The following is a 14,910-nucleotide window of genomic DNA, read 5'->3' as shown; positions in this document are numbered from 1 at the left end:
CTGTTTGGCCCTGTAAATGTTGCATCCATTGATGGAGGAAGATATGCCTTGGTTATTGTGGATGACTTCGCAAAATTTACTTGGGTTTACTTCCTGGCTTCTAAGGATGAAACCCCGTTGACAGTGATTGATCATATAAAGTTAGTTGAATTGGATAAAGGTGTGCCAGTCAAAGCTGTAAGGTCAGACAATGGCACAGAGTTCAAGAATCAAACTCTAATTAACTTTTACTCTGAAAAGGGAATTAGAAGGCAGTATTCAGCACCAAGGACTCCTCAGCAGAATGGAGTCGTCGAAAGAAAGAATCGTACACTGATCGAAGCTGCAAGGACTATGATTGCTGAAGCAAAGCTTCCACTGTACTTTTGGGCTGAAGCTGTGTCTACTGCCTGCTACACCCAGAATAGAACTTTGATCAACAAGGATCATATGAAAACTCCATTTCATCTGTATAACAACAAGAAGCCTTATGTCAAACATCTTCATGTATTTGGAGCCAAGTGTTATGTTCTCAAGGATGGTGAAGAGAACTTGAACAAGTTTGAGCCAAAGGCATCTGAAGCAATTTTTGTTGGTTATACAAACAATGCTTATAGAGTTTTTGTAATTGATACTCTGTCAGTGAAAGTTAGTGTCAATGTAACATTTGATGACACTAAACTACCAAGTTTACAATCTGCTGATCCATCTGAATCTCTGAGGTTTGACAACTATCCAGATTCTGATTCAGATGATGATGTGCCACCTGAGGTTGCCACAGGTGATGACAACAATGATAATGATCCACGCAATGGTGGAGGAAATGGCAATAATGCTGGAGATTCCACTAATGCTAGTGGTGGATCATCAAGTCAACCTGGCAACAGCTCAGGGGGAGCTGGTGGATCAACTAGTCATACACATCAGCCTAATGATGATACTGCTGAATCATCAAGGACACAACTTCCAAGGGAAAGGATTTGGAGCAGAGATCATCCCTTTGATCTGATTATTGGTGATCCTGATGTTGGTGTAAGGACTAGAAGTGCTACGACAAATGAATGTCTATTCTCTGGTTTTCTTTCACAATTAGAACCAAAGAAAATAGATGAAGCACTTGCTGATCCTGATTGGGTTCTTGCCATGCAAGAAGAACTCAATCAATTTGAGAGACAAGAAGTCTGGGCCCTGGTTCCAAGACCAAAAGGAAAGTGTACAATTGGATCTAGATGGGTCTTCCGTAACAAGTTAGATGGTGATGGCATTGTTGTGAGAAACAAAGCCAGACTGGTTGCAAAAGGTTATTCTCAAGAAGAAGGAATTGATTATGATGAAACCTATGCTCCAGTTGCTCGTCTTGAAGCCATCAGAATATTTCTTGCATTTGCTGCACACTCCAACTTCAGAGTTTATCAAATGGATGTGAAAAGTGCATTTCTGAATGGAAAGCTGGAAGAAGAAGTGTATCTGGAACAGCCCCCTGGCTTTGAAAATCCAGAATTTGCTGATTTTGTGTACTTCCTATTCAAAGCTGTCTATGGGCTTAAGCAATCACCAAGGACATGGTATGACACCCTCTCTGAATTTTTGATTGAAAATAAATTTACTAGAGGTGTCATAGACAAAACTCTCTTTTACAAATTGCATGATAATGATATGATATTTGTTCAAATATATGTTGATGATATTATATTTGGTTCTACTAACGATAACTTGTGCAAGAGATTTGCTAAGTTAATGCAGAGTAATTATGAAATGAGTATGATGGGTGAGCTGTCCTACTTCCTTGGTCTTCAAGTAAGCCAAAAGGAAGATGGAATCTTTATTTGCCAATCCAAGTATGTCAGAGATCTTCTTCAAAAGTACAATCTAGAAGACTCTTCTCCGGCAAAGCCACCCATGGCCACTGCCACAAAGCTTGACCAGGATAAATCTGGTAAGAAAGTTGATATCACAAGCTATCGAGGTATGATTGGCTCATTACTTTATCTTACTGCAAGTAGGCCAGATATCATGTTTGCAACGTGTTTATGTGCTAGGTTTCAGGCTGATCCTAAGGAATCACATCTTATAGCCGTCAAAAGAATCTTTAGATATCTTAAGGGTACACCTGGTTTAGGTATTTGGTACCCTAAGAATACTGGTTTTGACTTAACCGGCTATACAGATTCTGATTATGCAGGTTGCAGGATTGACAGAAAGAGTACGTCTGGAAGTTGTCAATTTCTAGGACGTCGATTGGTTTCCTGGTACAGCAAGAAGCAACACTCAGTGTCCACTTCTACTGCTGAAGCTGAGTACATAGCTGCTGGCAGTTGCTGTGCTCAGATTCTCTGGATCAGAAACCAATTAAATGATTATGGTATTTCTATCGACAAAATTCCAATATTTTGTGACAACACCAGTGCCATAGCCATTTCAAACAATCCAGTGCAACACTCCAGGACCAAGCACATAGATATCAGGTATCATTTCATTCGAGAACATGTCATGAATGGTACTGTGGTATTACATTTCGTACCCACAGCTGATCAGATTGCAGACATCTTCACTAAACCACTTGATGAATCCACTTTCTCTAAGTTGGTTTGTGAGCTAGGGATGTTAAATATGCCATGATTCTCTTTGTATATATGTTATATGTATTTTATATATTAATTATATATTGTTGTGAATTTTATGTGTAATTATATCTATTTTATTAGATGTTATATAATTGTCTGTATATTATTTGATAATTATCTGTGTAATTATGCATGTCAATATATTTATCTGTAATTTTCTAAATGCCTGCATACTCCCCTGTATTATTCTCTAAGCATTTAGATAATTATTTGTATTTATTTTGTATTTTTCAAAATTAATTAAGCATAAATATTTGATTTTAAGTTAATTCATTTTAATGAATTAAGGTTAAATTCATAAGTATTTATATTTAATTAGAGTTGAATTTTACAAAATATATGTGTAATATATAATATATTATGTGTATTAGATTTTTGATTAAATGTGCAAAAAGGTTTTATTGTTTTTAAATAATCAAAAATCATAATATTCATTAATTTTCTTTCTAAATTCCGCTTATTTCAGTCGGTATGACATTTTTATAAAATGTCATACCGCTTCTAGCGTGTCTGGTAAGCCTCAAGAACGCGGCATGACTTTTCTTTGAAAAGTCATACCGTGTTATGCTACTCCCTTTGTATTCATCGGTATGACATTTCTGGAAATGTCATACCGAACGCTCAACATGACTTTTGAAGAGCACGGTATGACATTCCCGTAAAATGTCATACCGACCCCCACATCTCCATATGACTTAGCTTTTGAAAGTCATACCTACCCCTTTTCATCTCCCTCACGCATACACTCATACACTGCCATTGTTCTTGCTCGACTTTTTCAAGTTTTCATTGAAAAACTTGCTGGTTACTGTTATTTCAAGCTTAAAGCTTGCTGGTTACTTCGAATATTCAAGAAATCAAGTCGAATTGCTGCTGAAATTTTGAAAATTTCGAAACCCTTCGACCCGAGTTAGACTGAGTCACCGAGTTTCATCGATTTTGACCGAGTCTGAACGATTCTTGACCGATTCTGTGCTCCTGTGGCCGTGTAGTACCAGTTTTGTGCGATTTGTGGTGGTTTGTGCATACTGATTTCAAAACCCCTGTTTGTTGATTTCGAAAATTAGGGTTTTGAGAAGCCAATTGGGAATTTTTGAAGTTAGTGGGTGCTAAGACACTGTTTGGGACCTTGTAAAGCCATTTTAAGGATTAATTAAATTTTAATTCGATTTTACCCATTTAAATCGAATTATTAATTAATTAATTAATTGATTTGTTAGTTATTAATTGAAATTTGTGAGAAATTTGAAAATTATTATTTTATTTGAAAAAAATTCTCACTTAATTCAATTTTTAATTTTAAAAATGGTCGGTCGCTTTGTTATCGAGGAGACTAATTTGAATGGATTTTTCGACCCCGAGGCCAGTTTGGCTCGATTTAGACCGTGGGTCCGGTTTCTGAATAGCCAGTCGCTCGTCAGCACTGCTATTACAGCTCATGCAGACCTCCAGATATAGCCAATTCAGGACTTCTACACGACAGCCCTGAATACTACTTTGTTGGATAATCATCGGATTTCTGGAGATATACACAGAGGACGTACGATTACTATCAGCACCGATGATGTGAATAGGATTTTGGGGTTTCGAAGGGATAATTTTGCTGAACTCCCTACCGAAGCTGAACTCACCAATTTCTTCGAGACAATCTTATATCAGGGAGAGATCAATTTGCCTAGAATGTTGAAAGGCAATCTGAAGCCTGAGTGGGATCTTTTCTTCGACACTTTAGCTAAAGTGTTTGCTCCGACCACTCGCAAGAACTTTAATGTAATAACCTCGCTGCTTCAGAAGATTGGGTTCAGCATTGTTTATAATCGTCGGATTAACTTTGGAAAGCTTATTCTTCAAGCCATTCTTTCCAAGTTAGGACCTCTTAGGAACAGATCTGTTGAACAGAACGCGAAGGTTGCATGCTTTTATCCTCGTTTTATCATGTTATTTCTAAATGATAAAATGACTGACGCTGAGAAGGAACACTACTCCAACTCTCCTGTGGCACAAGTTCCTCGTGCCTGCACTAAACTTATGACTCAGTTGGATAACAAGAATAAATTTGCCAATGTTCCACTAATCACCACTCCTCACATGCTCCAAATGTTCAATGCTCCTCTTCAACCGTATCAACTTCAAGTGGCTCATCCACCTCAACCTCAGCCACAACAACAACAACAGCAGCAGCAACCTCAAGAACCTCAACCCCTGCAGACTCAACAACCTACACAACACCATCAACAACAACTTCAACACCAACAACAACTTCTACAACAACAACAACAGCAGCATTCACCTCAACAATCCCAAGAAGCACAATCTTCACACCACTCATCCAACCAATCATCATATCACTCCCCCATCCATCAAACAGAACAATCTAACCCTTCATTTGAAGATCAAACTTTGGATTATGATCTCTTCGAGCATCAACCATCTTCATCTGAACCTCTCCCACACCAAACACAATCCCAAATCATCCCACAAACACAATCTACCTCACAACCCCTACCCTCTGACTCTCCTATCAACCCAGAGCTTCAGTCCTTCCGTCAGGACCTACAGGTAGCTCAGGTACTTTCTAACTTATCATCTAATTTTAATGTTGATACGTCAGATTATGGTTGTGATTTTGTTTGTAACCTTGATTTTGTTTTCCAGCCTACCAGCAATGAACCTGACAACACACAGGTTCATAACCTAGCTGAAGATTCTCTTCAACAAATTCTCGTTTCTCCAAACACATCAACCAACACTTCAATGCAACCTGTTCGTAAAGTTGCAAGGAAACGGAGTTCGAGTAGTTTAATGAATAAACCCACAGCTCTGTCTCCCACAAAGAAGCAAAGGGTGGAAGCCTTGGAGACAACTGTAGCCTCATCTGTGCCTTCCCAACAAGGCTCAGATTTTGAAATGGCAGATACGCAGTCTCTGGACCCATTCTCTCTACAGGATGTGCCCATTGAAATTGACCGTCCGGCCGCGGTAACTTGTACAGAGTCAAGCACTGCGCTAGCACTCACGCTAGTGCCAGCCCAAACAGATACACAGGTTACTATGTTTACTGAGTGCACAGATTTTCAAAATCAATGTATTATTTATGAAAACTTTGCTGATCACCCTTTCTTTTCTGATCAGGCGGAACTTGGCAGCGTGCAAGTTAATCTGCCCTCACAGGCGTCCGGAGGACAATTTGTTCCTCCACTACCTTTGAACCCATCTCAGGGGACATTGGTAGTATATACAGGTACAGCAGGAAGAGTGACTGAAAAGAGTGATGTAAGGCAAACACCGAGCGATACACATGCACGTGAGGCTAGTGAAACAGCTTTGAGTGTACGTGAGGTGAGCGCACACACTAACCCTGCTCTGTTTGAGGAACAAATGGCAAAGCTAAGAGCTGAGCTTGCCAGAATGATTGCTGAGAACGAGAAGCTCAAGGGTGCACAGTTGGTGACCCTGCAACAGAAAACTGAGGAGAGGCCATCCAGTTCTTACAGGGATGAGCTCAAAGAGGAAATCCATGACTTGGCTGTTGAAATGAGGTCTAATCATGAACTTTACATGTCCAAATTTGAGACCATCGACAGCAAGTTAGATCAACTCCTCAGAAACTCCAACAAGTCTGATGATCAACCCTCCGGAGAGGATCCCTCAACTAAGGGGGAGAATAGAGACAAAGGTGACAGGGATGATAGAGGCAATAGCTCAAATCAAAGCAACAAAGATAATACCACTTCTGGATCTGCCCCTGACAAAGAAACTCATAAGTCTAAAGGCAAAGAACCGTTACATCAGTCCGAAAATGTTTTCAATTCTGATAGTTATGATGACTATCCACAGGATATGGATGATGATGACATCTTCGATGCTACCTATCGTCAAGCAGAAGAAGAAGAAGGTATATTTGATGAGGGTTATTTGTTTCAGGATGAAGAACCTGTTGACCTAGAACATGAGGAGAATGTCCGGAAGTTCAAAGCTGAAAATGAAGCTAGGAAGCGTAAGCTTCGTGATTTCCAAAAACTTCTAGAGGACAAGTTGATCACAGAAGAACAAATCAAGATCGAGAAACAGAAAATCTATGATGCTGCAATCAAGCAGAAGAATCTTGATATAAGGTAGAAAGAAGGAAAAAGCTGGGACATTGCAAGAAGAATCTTTAATGGACCTCAAAGGGAGCCTTTCGATGACAACAAGTTCTTATCTCTGATCTATGATCTTAGAGAGGTAAACCCTGACGAGGATGTCTTTATGCATGCCTTTGCTTTAGAATTAAATTATGTGACTGTGGGAGTCAACAATTTGCTAGAGCAATGGGAGCTAATTGTCTATACACAGAGGAATGGTTCTTTCAGACTATCTGTCGAATCTCTGAAATCATTCTCTGTATCTGAGCTCTGGGTGCTTCGGAATAAGGTAAAGCGCAGCTCCAACCTGAATGAACTTCTTCGTGACAAACTGCTGGAACAAGCTGTATTCAACAGTCCTCAGGTTGTCAGGAATCCTTATTGTGTTAAGTTCGTTCACAAGGAGATCTTCAGCACTGTCTATCTCAACGAAGAAGCCTTGCCAAAGTATCCAGCTAAACAACTTGCTCTTGCCTCCACTCTTTTAAGAACCAAGGGCTTTGCTTCTAAAGCTAAGTCTGATGCTGATGATGTGATTCTTGCTTACTGCACTCGAAAGAATGTTGCTCAATACTTTCGAAGGATGAAAAATGTTACAAAATCTCAGCCATCAGACTTCCGCGAAGACCCTGTGGATTTGGAAGTGCTACATCAACTGGCTCTGGCAAAGGAACGAATGAAGCGTGGTGAATCCACTACATCTGAAGTGCCAACCAGGGAAGAACCATCAACTCCTATTCTTCACACTTCTGATATCGAAGAAGGAGAAGTTGATCTTTAGATTCATTAGGGATTTGTAATATATGTTCAGTAAGAACATCCTTTTGTAATCTAATGTAATCTTTTGAATTCTGGTGAATGTTTAATGAAATACCAGAAACTTTTTGCTATTTACAAATCATGTTTAATCCTTTGTCTTATCAGTTAGTTGAGTTATCCTCTCGATAATTTGCATGTTATATTAACAAACAAATAGGGGGAGATTGAAAGGCATATGTTTAGCCTATTTGTAATTAAAGAGGTACCAACTCAACTCTGATAAGAAGGCAAGGTAAATAGCAAGTACTGTTGAAGGAATCCGTACGAAGAACGTCAAGTGATTTATTGAAATTATATGTCTGAAGAATTTCAGGATGATGCTGCACACCACTGGAAGAAGTTCATTAATATGTTCAAGCCTCAGTGTACAAATAATCTTTTGTAGCACGTCCAGAAGTCCAGAAGGTATAAAGTTTTAATACTTTATTTATTCAGAAGATTCCATACTATTGTTACTAATGAAGAAGAACTACGAAGACAAAGAATCAACGAACAAGCCACATATCAAATGTTTATTTGATAAAGAATATTTAATTCAGCTAGATACAGATGAACCAGACAGTACATTTGTGTGTCAGCTACTCTAATTAAGTATTCTGCATCAACTACAAGTGGCCGTTCGATCAAGACAAAGATCTACAAAGTTTAATCAAGCCTGCAGTCTCTGCAGATGAAGATATACAATATTATAAGTATTTATTTAATTATCTCACTATTCATAATAATTAAATTGACTATATAATTTATTTATTAAGTTGATTCACCTTCGAATTAATTTAATTTATGAATTTATATATTTAATATAATTAAGTGGGTAATTATTTAATATTTATATATAATAAATCAACTGTTTTTATGCTTAATTAGCTCGGTATGACATTCTCTGAGAATGTCATACCGTGTCAATTGAGCAGGCATTCTCAGAGTTATGTTATAATGTCATACCGTGGCTGTTTGTATGAGTAAATCATTCGGTATGACTTTCTCTTGAAAGTCATACCGTTTGCTCTCCACAGACTTCATCTGGTATGACATTAGAATGTCATACCGTGTCCCACCTGCAGGCTTTATCAGTTGTGTGTATGACTTGCATTTGAATGACTTGAAAAAGTCATACCGAAGACAACCGAATGACTTTTGGGTTGTATGTCATACCGAATGACTTAGTGACCAAGTCTGAAATGTCATACCGTGCCTATGCAGTATGGCATTCCTTATTTATGTCATTCCTTTCTTGTTTTAGGGCATGGCTTTGTGTAACAATGTCATATCTTCCTTTGTAATGTCATTCCTAAGCTTAAAAGTCATTCCTTTCAATGTCATACCTAGATCTAAGTGGTTTGCCTATAAATATGGCTTCACTTCTTCATTTCTCAAGTGTTCATTGCATTGTAAAAGCTTTCAAGTTGTTTGTAACTTGCAATTGTTATATCCACAGTTTTCTGTGCTTTGATCACTCGATTGTTTTAATCACTAAGTTAGAATACATCCTGTCGAATTTATTCTACGAACTTTAGTGGACATTAAAACGAACCTTATTAATTATATAACGACTTAAAACATTGTTATATTAATTAATTAAAATCTGATTAACTAGTTTAATTCAAATCAGATTATTCCGCCGCGATTATTTTGTGACGATTGTATTCAACCCCCCCTTCTACAATCGTTTCAGGACCTAACATATCTATATTGAGAGTTCATAGTTTCGGTTGTATTACACTTATTCATTGTATTATTCAAGGTGTAATGTTTTGTTACTTTGTATCCAACTTGTGAAACAAGGAAACAAGGGGACTAGTTAGCTAGAAGAATATACTTGGGAAGTATAGGTCTTGGTAGGCTTTTGGTTCGTGGTTCAGGGGTTTCAGCAGGCTGATAACAGGAACAAGGGTTGAGGGGAGTTATATTATTGAATCTTGTAATTGTTAACATTCTTGATTAATAATATAATCTCTTAACAGTTGGTAGGGGACCAGGACGTAGACCATTAGGGTTAGGGGTCGAACCTGGCTAAAATTCTTGGTATTGCTAGCTTACTGCTTTTATATTTTCTGCATTGCATTTATATTGTTAACTAGATGACAGTCTATTCTGAAACTTAACAGCAGGCTGTCTTTGAAAGATTAATTATTTGGTAACTTATAAAAATCGGGTATACTAGCCATAACACCTATATTCACCCCCTCTAGGTGTATAATTTCAATTGGTATCAGAGCTGTGTTATACTAGCTAATACTTCTGTAATAGGAATAGTATCGACCGATATGGCTGATCACTTTCAGGGAAAGTCCGATTTTAGAGCTCCTCTACTTACAGATTCTGACAACTACAATTGGTGGAAAGGCCAAATGAAGGCTCATCTATCCAGATATCCTTATGAATATCTTGATAAAGATGGCAAAGTCAAGGACATTGATGTTCTCACCGTGGACGAGCTATCAAAGGTTCTTGTCAATGGAAAAGCAAGAAGTACATTGATCAATGGGCTGAATCAAGCTGAATATGACAAGATGTCTTCTCTCAAAACAGCAAAGGATATATGGGATGCATTGGAGACATATCACGAAGGCTCACAGGGATTAAAGAAGGTCAATCTAGGAAAGCTTATGAAAGAATTTGGAAGCTTTGCTATCAAGAAAGGAGAATCCATTCAGGAAAGACAAGCTAGATTCCAAGTTACTCTTAACAGCCTTGAAAGACTTGGCAAAAAGATTCCTCAATCAGAAATCAACATGAATATTCTAAATGCAGTGCCATTCGAATATGGTGCCAAGGTCACAGCATTGGAGTCAACTCTCAACATTGATACTATGGATCACCTAGCTATATTTGCTGAGTTGGAACAATTTGAAGCTAAAATTGAAGCTAACAGCTCTGAAAGCAGCAAGCTACCTACTGAGAAAATGAAGAATCTTGCACTACACTCCTTTGCCAGCAAGCTGGAATTAGATGAAGAAAAAGAATCAGATGAGGATCTAGCTCTAATGTCCAGCAAAATCAAGAGGATGATCGTGAAGAAGAATAAGATGAAAAGAGAAGAGGGCAAAGCTTTTGGTGCTAAGAAAGATCAAAAAGATGATGCATGTTTCGAATGTGGCAAGAAAGGTCATTTTAAAAGGGATTGCTACAAGCTCAAAAACAAGCCAAAGCCGCCTAGACAGCAAGCTGATTACAAGAACAAAAAGAAATCAAAGGCACTTCTAACATGGAGTGATGATGAGGATGAATCAGCTTCTGATGTTTCAAGTGATGAGATGGTTAACTTGGCTCTTGTTGGTCTCGATGGCTCAATAGATACAACTGATTCAGATTTAGAGACTAATAGTGAGGTACATTCTATTAATTCTGAATTAAATTTTATTGATACAACTCCTTGTGAACTAACCAGGCAGGATAAGAGTTGTTTATCAATTATGGAACTCATTGATCTAAAGAATGAAAATTATGAGCTCGAGAAAGAAAACGTTCATTTAAAGAAAGTCATAGGTGATTTCTTGAATGAAAAGAGTGCCAAAGCAAGTAGTAGAATCATTGCTACTCTCAAGGAACAGATCTCACAACTTGAAGGGAACAACATGCAAATTCAAAGAAGGAATGATACACTTATGAAAGAACTCAGCTCGCTGAGAGCAGATCTTAAAGCTAAAGATGCAAGCTTGGAGGCTTTTGAATTAAGCAAAACTCAAAGCTTAGCTGAAATATCTATTCAAGCTAAAAGGATCAAGTAATTGGAGCAAGAAGTTAAAGATCTTTAGAAAGCCATGGTAAAGTTTGTTCAAGGTGAAGAAAGTCTCAAATCTATGATGAAACAAGCTAAAGCTTCTCATGACAAAGGAGGCATTGGTGCAGCTTCTACATCCACATCAATGAGATATGAAGGGAAAAATGGCATTCCATAAAATTATGCTATGCCTTGGGTGACTTGTCACAAGTGTGGAAAGAAGGGCCATCTTGCTAGTAATTGCCCAATGAAGAATACTCAATCAGCAAGCTGGAAAAGGAAGTCAACTCACAGACAGTATGCTGAAAATACAAACAGACCAAAGACAGCTCCTAGACCGTATGCTGATAAGACTGGCAGAACAAGGAAGAAGAGTTCTAAAGTGGTCCAAATGTGGATCAAGAAATCTGATTTAAATGTTCTTTATGTTTTATCAACTAACACTGTTGGACCCAACAAAATTTGGGTACCAAAACGTTGAGTTTGCTTGTGTTTGTTTTGTAGGTTTGTCTCATGTCTAAAGTGAAGCCAAATCAATGGATATTGGATAGTGAATGCACTAGACACATGAGTGGAGACAAATCCCAGTTTCTAAGCTTGAAGATGAAGAAGGATGGTCGTGTCACAATTGGTGATAGAAAAACTTTTCCTATTCTTGGCAAAGGAACAATAGGTAATATATAGTATCATTTTTATTAACAAGGTACAATATGTTAAAGGTCTTACTTATAACTGGCTTAGTATAAGTCAGTTATTTGATGATGGCCATATTGTCAATTTTGGTAAGGACAATTGTACTATACTTGTTGGTGCTAACAAAACTCCTCTAGTTGCAAAACGAGAAGGAAATGTATATGTCTTGAACTTTGAAGAACAGGAGGCAGGTGTTTGTTTAGCAGCTGTGGATAATAATCCAGAAATCTAGCATATAAGGCTTGGACATGCTCATATGGATCATCTCAGCAAGCTGTCAGCAAAGAAGCTTGTTCGAGGGTTACCAAAGCTCCAGTATGTCAAGATGGAGACATGATCTGCTTGTCAATTGGGAAAGCAAACAAGGACTCCACATAAGGCAAAGAAAATGGTATCTACTGCTAAACCTTTAGAGCTTCTTCACTTGGATCTTTTTGGTCCCGAAGCTTATAAGAGTATTGGAGGTAAACAATATGCATTTGTTATTGTTGATGATTATTCTAGATTCACTTGGGTACTGTTTTTACGTACTAAAGATTGTGCTTTTCGTGAATTTGAGAAACTAATCAAGTTGATTGAGAACAAGCTAGATACAAGACTTGTAGGTATTCGAAGTGATCATGGTGGAGAATTCCAAAAAGACTTCATAACTTATTGTGAAGAAAAAGGAATCTCACATGAGTTCTCAGCACCTCGTAAACCTCAGCAAAATGGAGTTGTAGAGCGTAAGAATAGGTCCTTACAAGAGACATCTAGGACATTGCTGCAAGAGAGTAAGCTGCCAAGAAGCTTTTGGGCAGAAGTTGTCAACACAACAAGCTATGTTCTTAACAGAGTGCTTATCAGGCCAATTCTCAACAAGACTCCTTATGAATTGCTAAGGAAAAAGAAGCCTAATATCAGCTACTTCAAGGTTTTTAGATCTAAGTGCTTCGTACTCAAAACCATTGATAGGGATGGTAAATTCAATTCTAAATCCTATGAAGCTATATTTTTGGGCTATTCTTTGACAAGTCGTGCTTATAGAGTGTATAATCTTGCTAAACATACTGTTGAAGAGTCTATTGATGTTTCATTTCAAGAGTCTACTGATGATTTTTCAAGAGATGAGGAAGAATGTGCAGGTACAGGTACTGGCAGCAAGCTAACAGTGCAGGAAACTGGAAATCATCAAGCTGACAAGTCAACTGCTACAACTTCAGAAGGCAATAAAGCTACTGAATCTACTTCATCTCTTGAAGAAACTTTGGATAAGATGTCAAAGCTCACTTTGGATGAATCCAGAGGTCAAACTTCATCATCAAGCCAAAATGTTGTTGATTAGACTCCTCCTAGGCAGACTACAATGAATGAAGAGGTCATAACACAACATAATCTACCAAAGTCAACTAGAACAGTGAAGAATCATCCTCCTCAGTTGATCATTGGAGATAAATCAGCTAGAATCAAGACAAGAAAAGCTCAAGCCAACATTTGCGCTTATGCTGCCTTCATAGCTCAAGAAGAACCAAAGAATGTTCAAGAAGCTTTACAAGATGAAAATTGGATCATGGCAATGCAAGAAGAACTCAACCAATTCGAAAGATGTGATGTTTGGGAACTTGTTGATCCACCAAAGGATGCTTCAATTGTTGGAACCAAATGGGTGTTCAAGAACAAAGTTGATGAATTTGGTACTATCACTCAGAATAAAGCTAGACTTGTTACACAAGGATACAATCAGCAAGAAGGAATTGATTTTGATCAAACTTATGCTCCGGTTGAAAGATTGGAATCTATTAGGATGCTTTTATCATTTTCATGCTTCAAGAAGTTCAAGCTACATCAAATGGACGTCAAGAGTGCATTCTTAAATGGATATCTAAAGGAAGAAGTCTATGTCAAGCAACCACCAGGATCCAAAGATGAAAAATATCCCAACCGTGTCTACAAGTTCAAGAAGGCACTATATGGATTAAGGCAAGCACCTCAGTCATGGTATGAAAGGTTAAGTGAATTCTTGATCAAGAATGGTTTCATTAGAGGTAAAATTGATCCTACTTTGTTTACCATTATGAAAGGCCAAGATATATTAGTTGTTCAAATATATGTAGATGATATTATATTTGGGTCTACTAATGAATCTATGTGCGAGTGGTTTTCAAAATGCATGCATAGTGAGTTTGACATAAGCATGATGGGAGAGCTCAATTATTTCTTGGGTCTCCAAATTAAACAAACTCTAGAAGGAATTTATGTGCATCAATCCAAGTATATCAAGAATCTACTCGAAAGATTTGGATATGAGAATATCAAGGCGAAATCAACACCTATGAGCGTTGTTAGCAAGATGACAGCAGATGAGCAAGGTAAAGATGTTGATATTCGAATGTATAGAGGTATGATTGGTAGTCTACTTTATCTTACAGCCTCTAGACCAAAGGATTCTCACTTACAAGCTGTTAAAAGAATATTTAAATATTTAAGTTGAACCATTACTTTGGGCTTATTCTATCCTATCACAAATGCTTTTGATCTTGTGGGGTATAGTGATGCAGATTATGCAGGTAGTCAAACTGAAAGAAAAAGTACAAGTGGTGTTTGTGCATTTTTGGGTCAAAGCTTAGTTTCTTGGTTAAGCAAGAAGCAAACTTCAGTTGCTCTATCTACGGCCGAGGGGGAGTATTTAGCAGCTGGTAGTTGTTGCTCTCAAATGCTATGGATGAGACAACAATTGAAGGACTTTGGAATCAAATGCAAGCAACTCTAATCTTTTGTGACAACACAAGTACAATCAACATTTCAGAAAATCCAGTTAATCATTCGAGGACAAAGCATATCGATGTGCGACATCATTTTCTGAGAGACAATGTTGCAAAGGGTGTTGTCAAGCTGATTTTTGTGGCTACAGCAGATCAGCTAGCTGACATCTTCACAAAGCCTCTTCCTGAAGAACGATATGTCGTGC

This window comes from Daucus carota, chromosome 2, assembly GCF_001625215.2.
Source record: "Daucus carota subsp. sativus chromosome 2, DH1 v3.0, whole genome shotgun sequence".
Lineage (NCBI taxonomy): Eukaryota > Viridiplantae > Streptophyta > Magnoliopsida > Apiales > Apiaceae > Daucus > Daucus carota.
The sequence above is the reverse complement of the archived record's forward strand: the minus strand, read 5'-3'. Positions refer to the sequence as shown.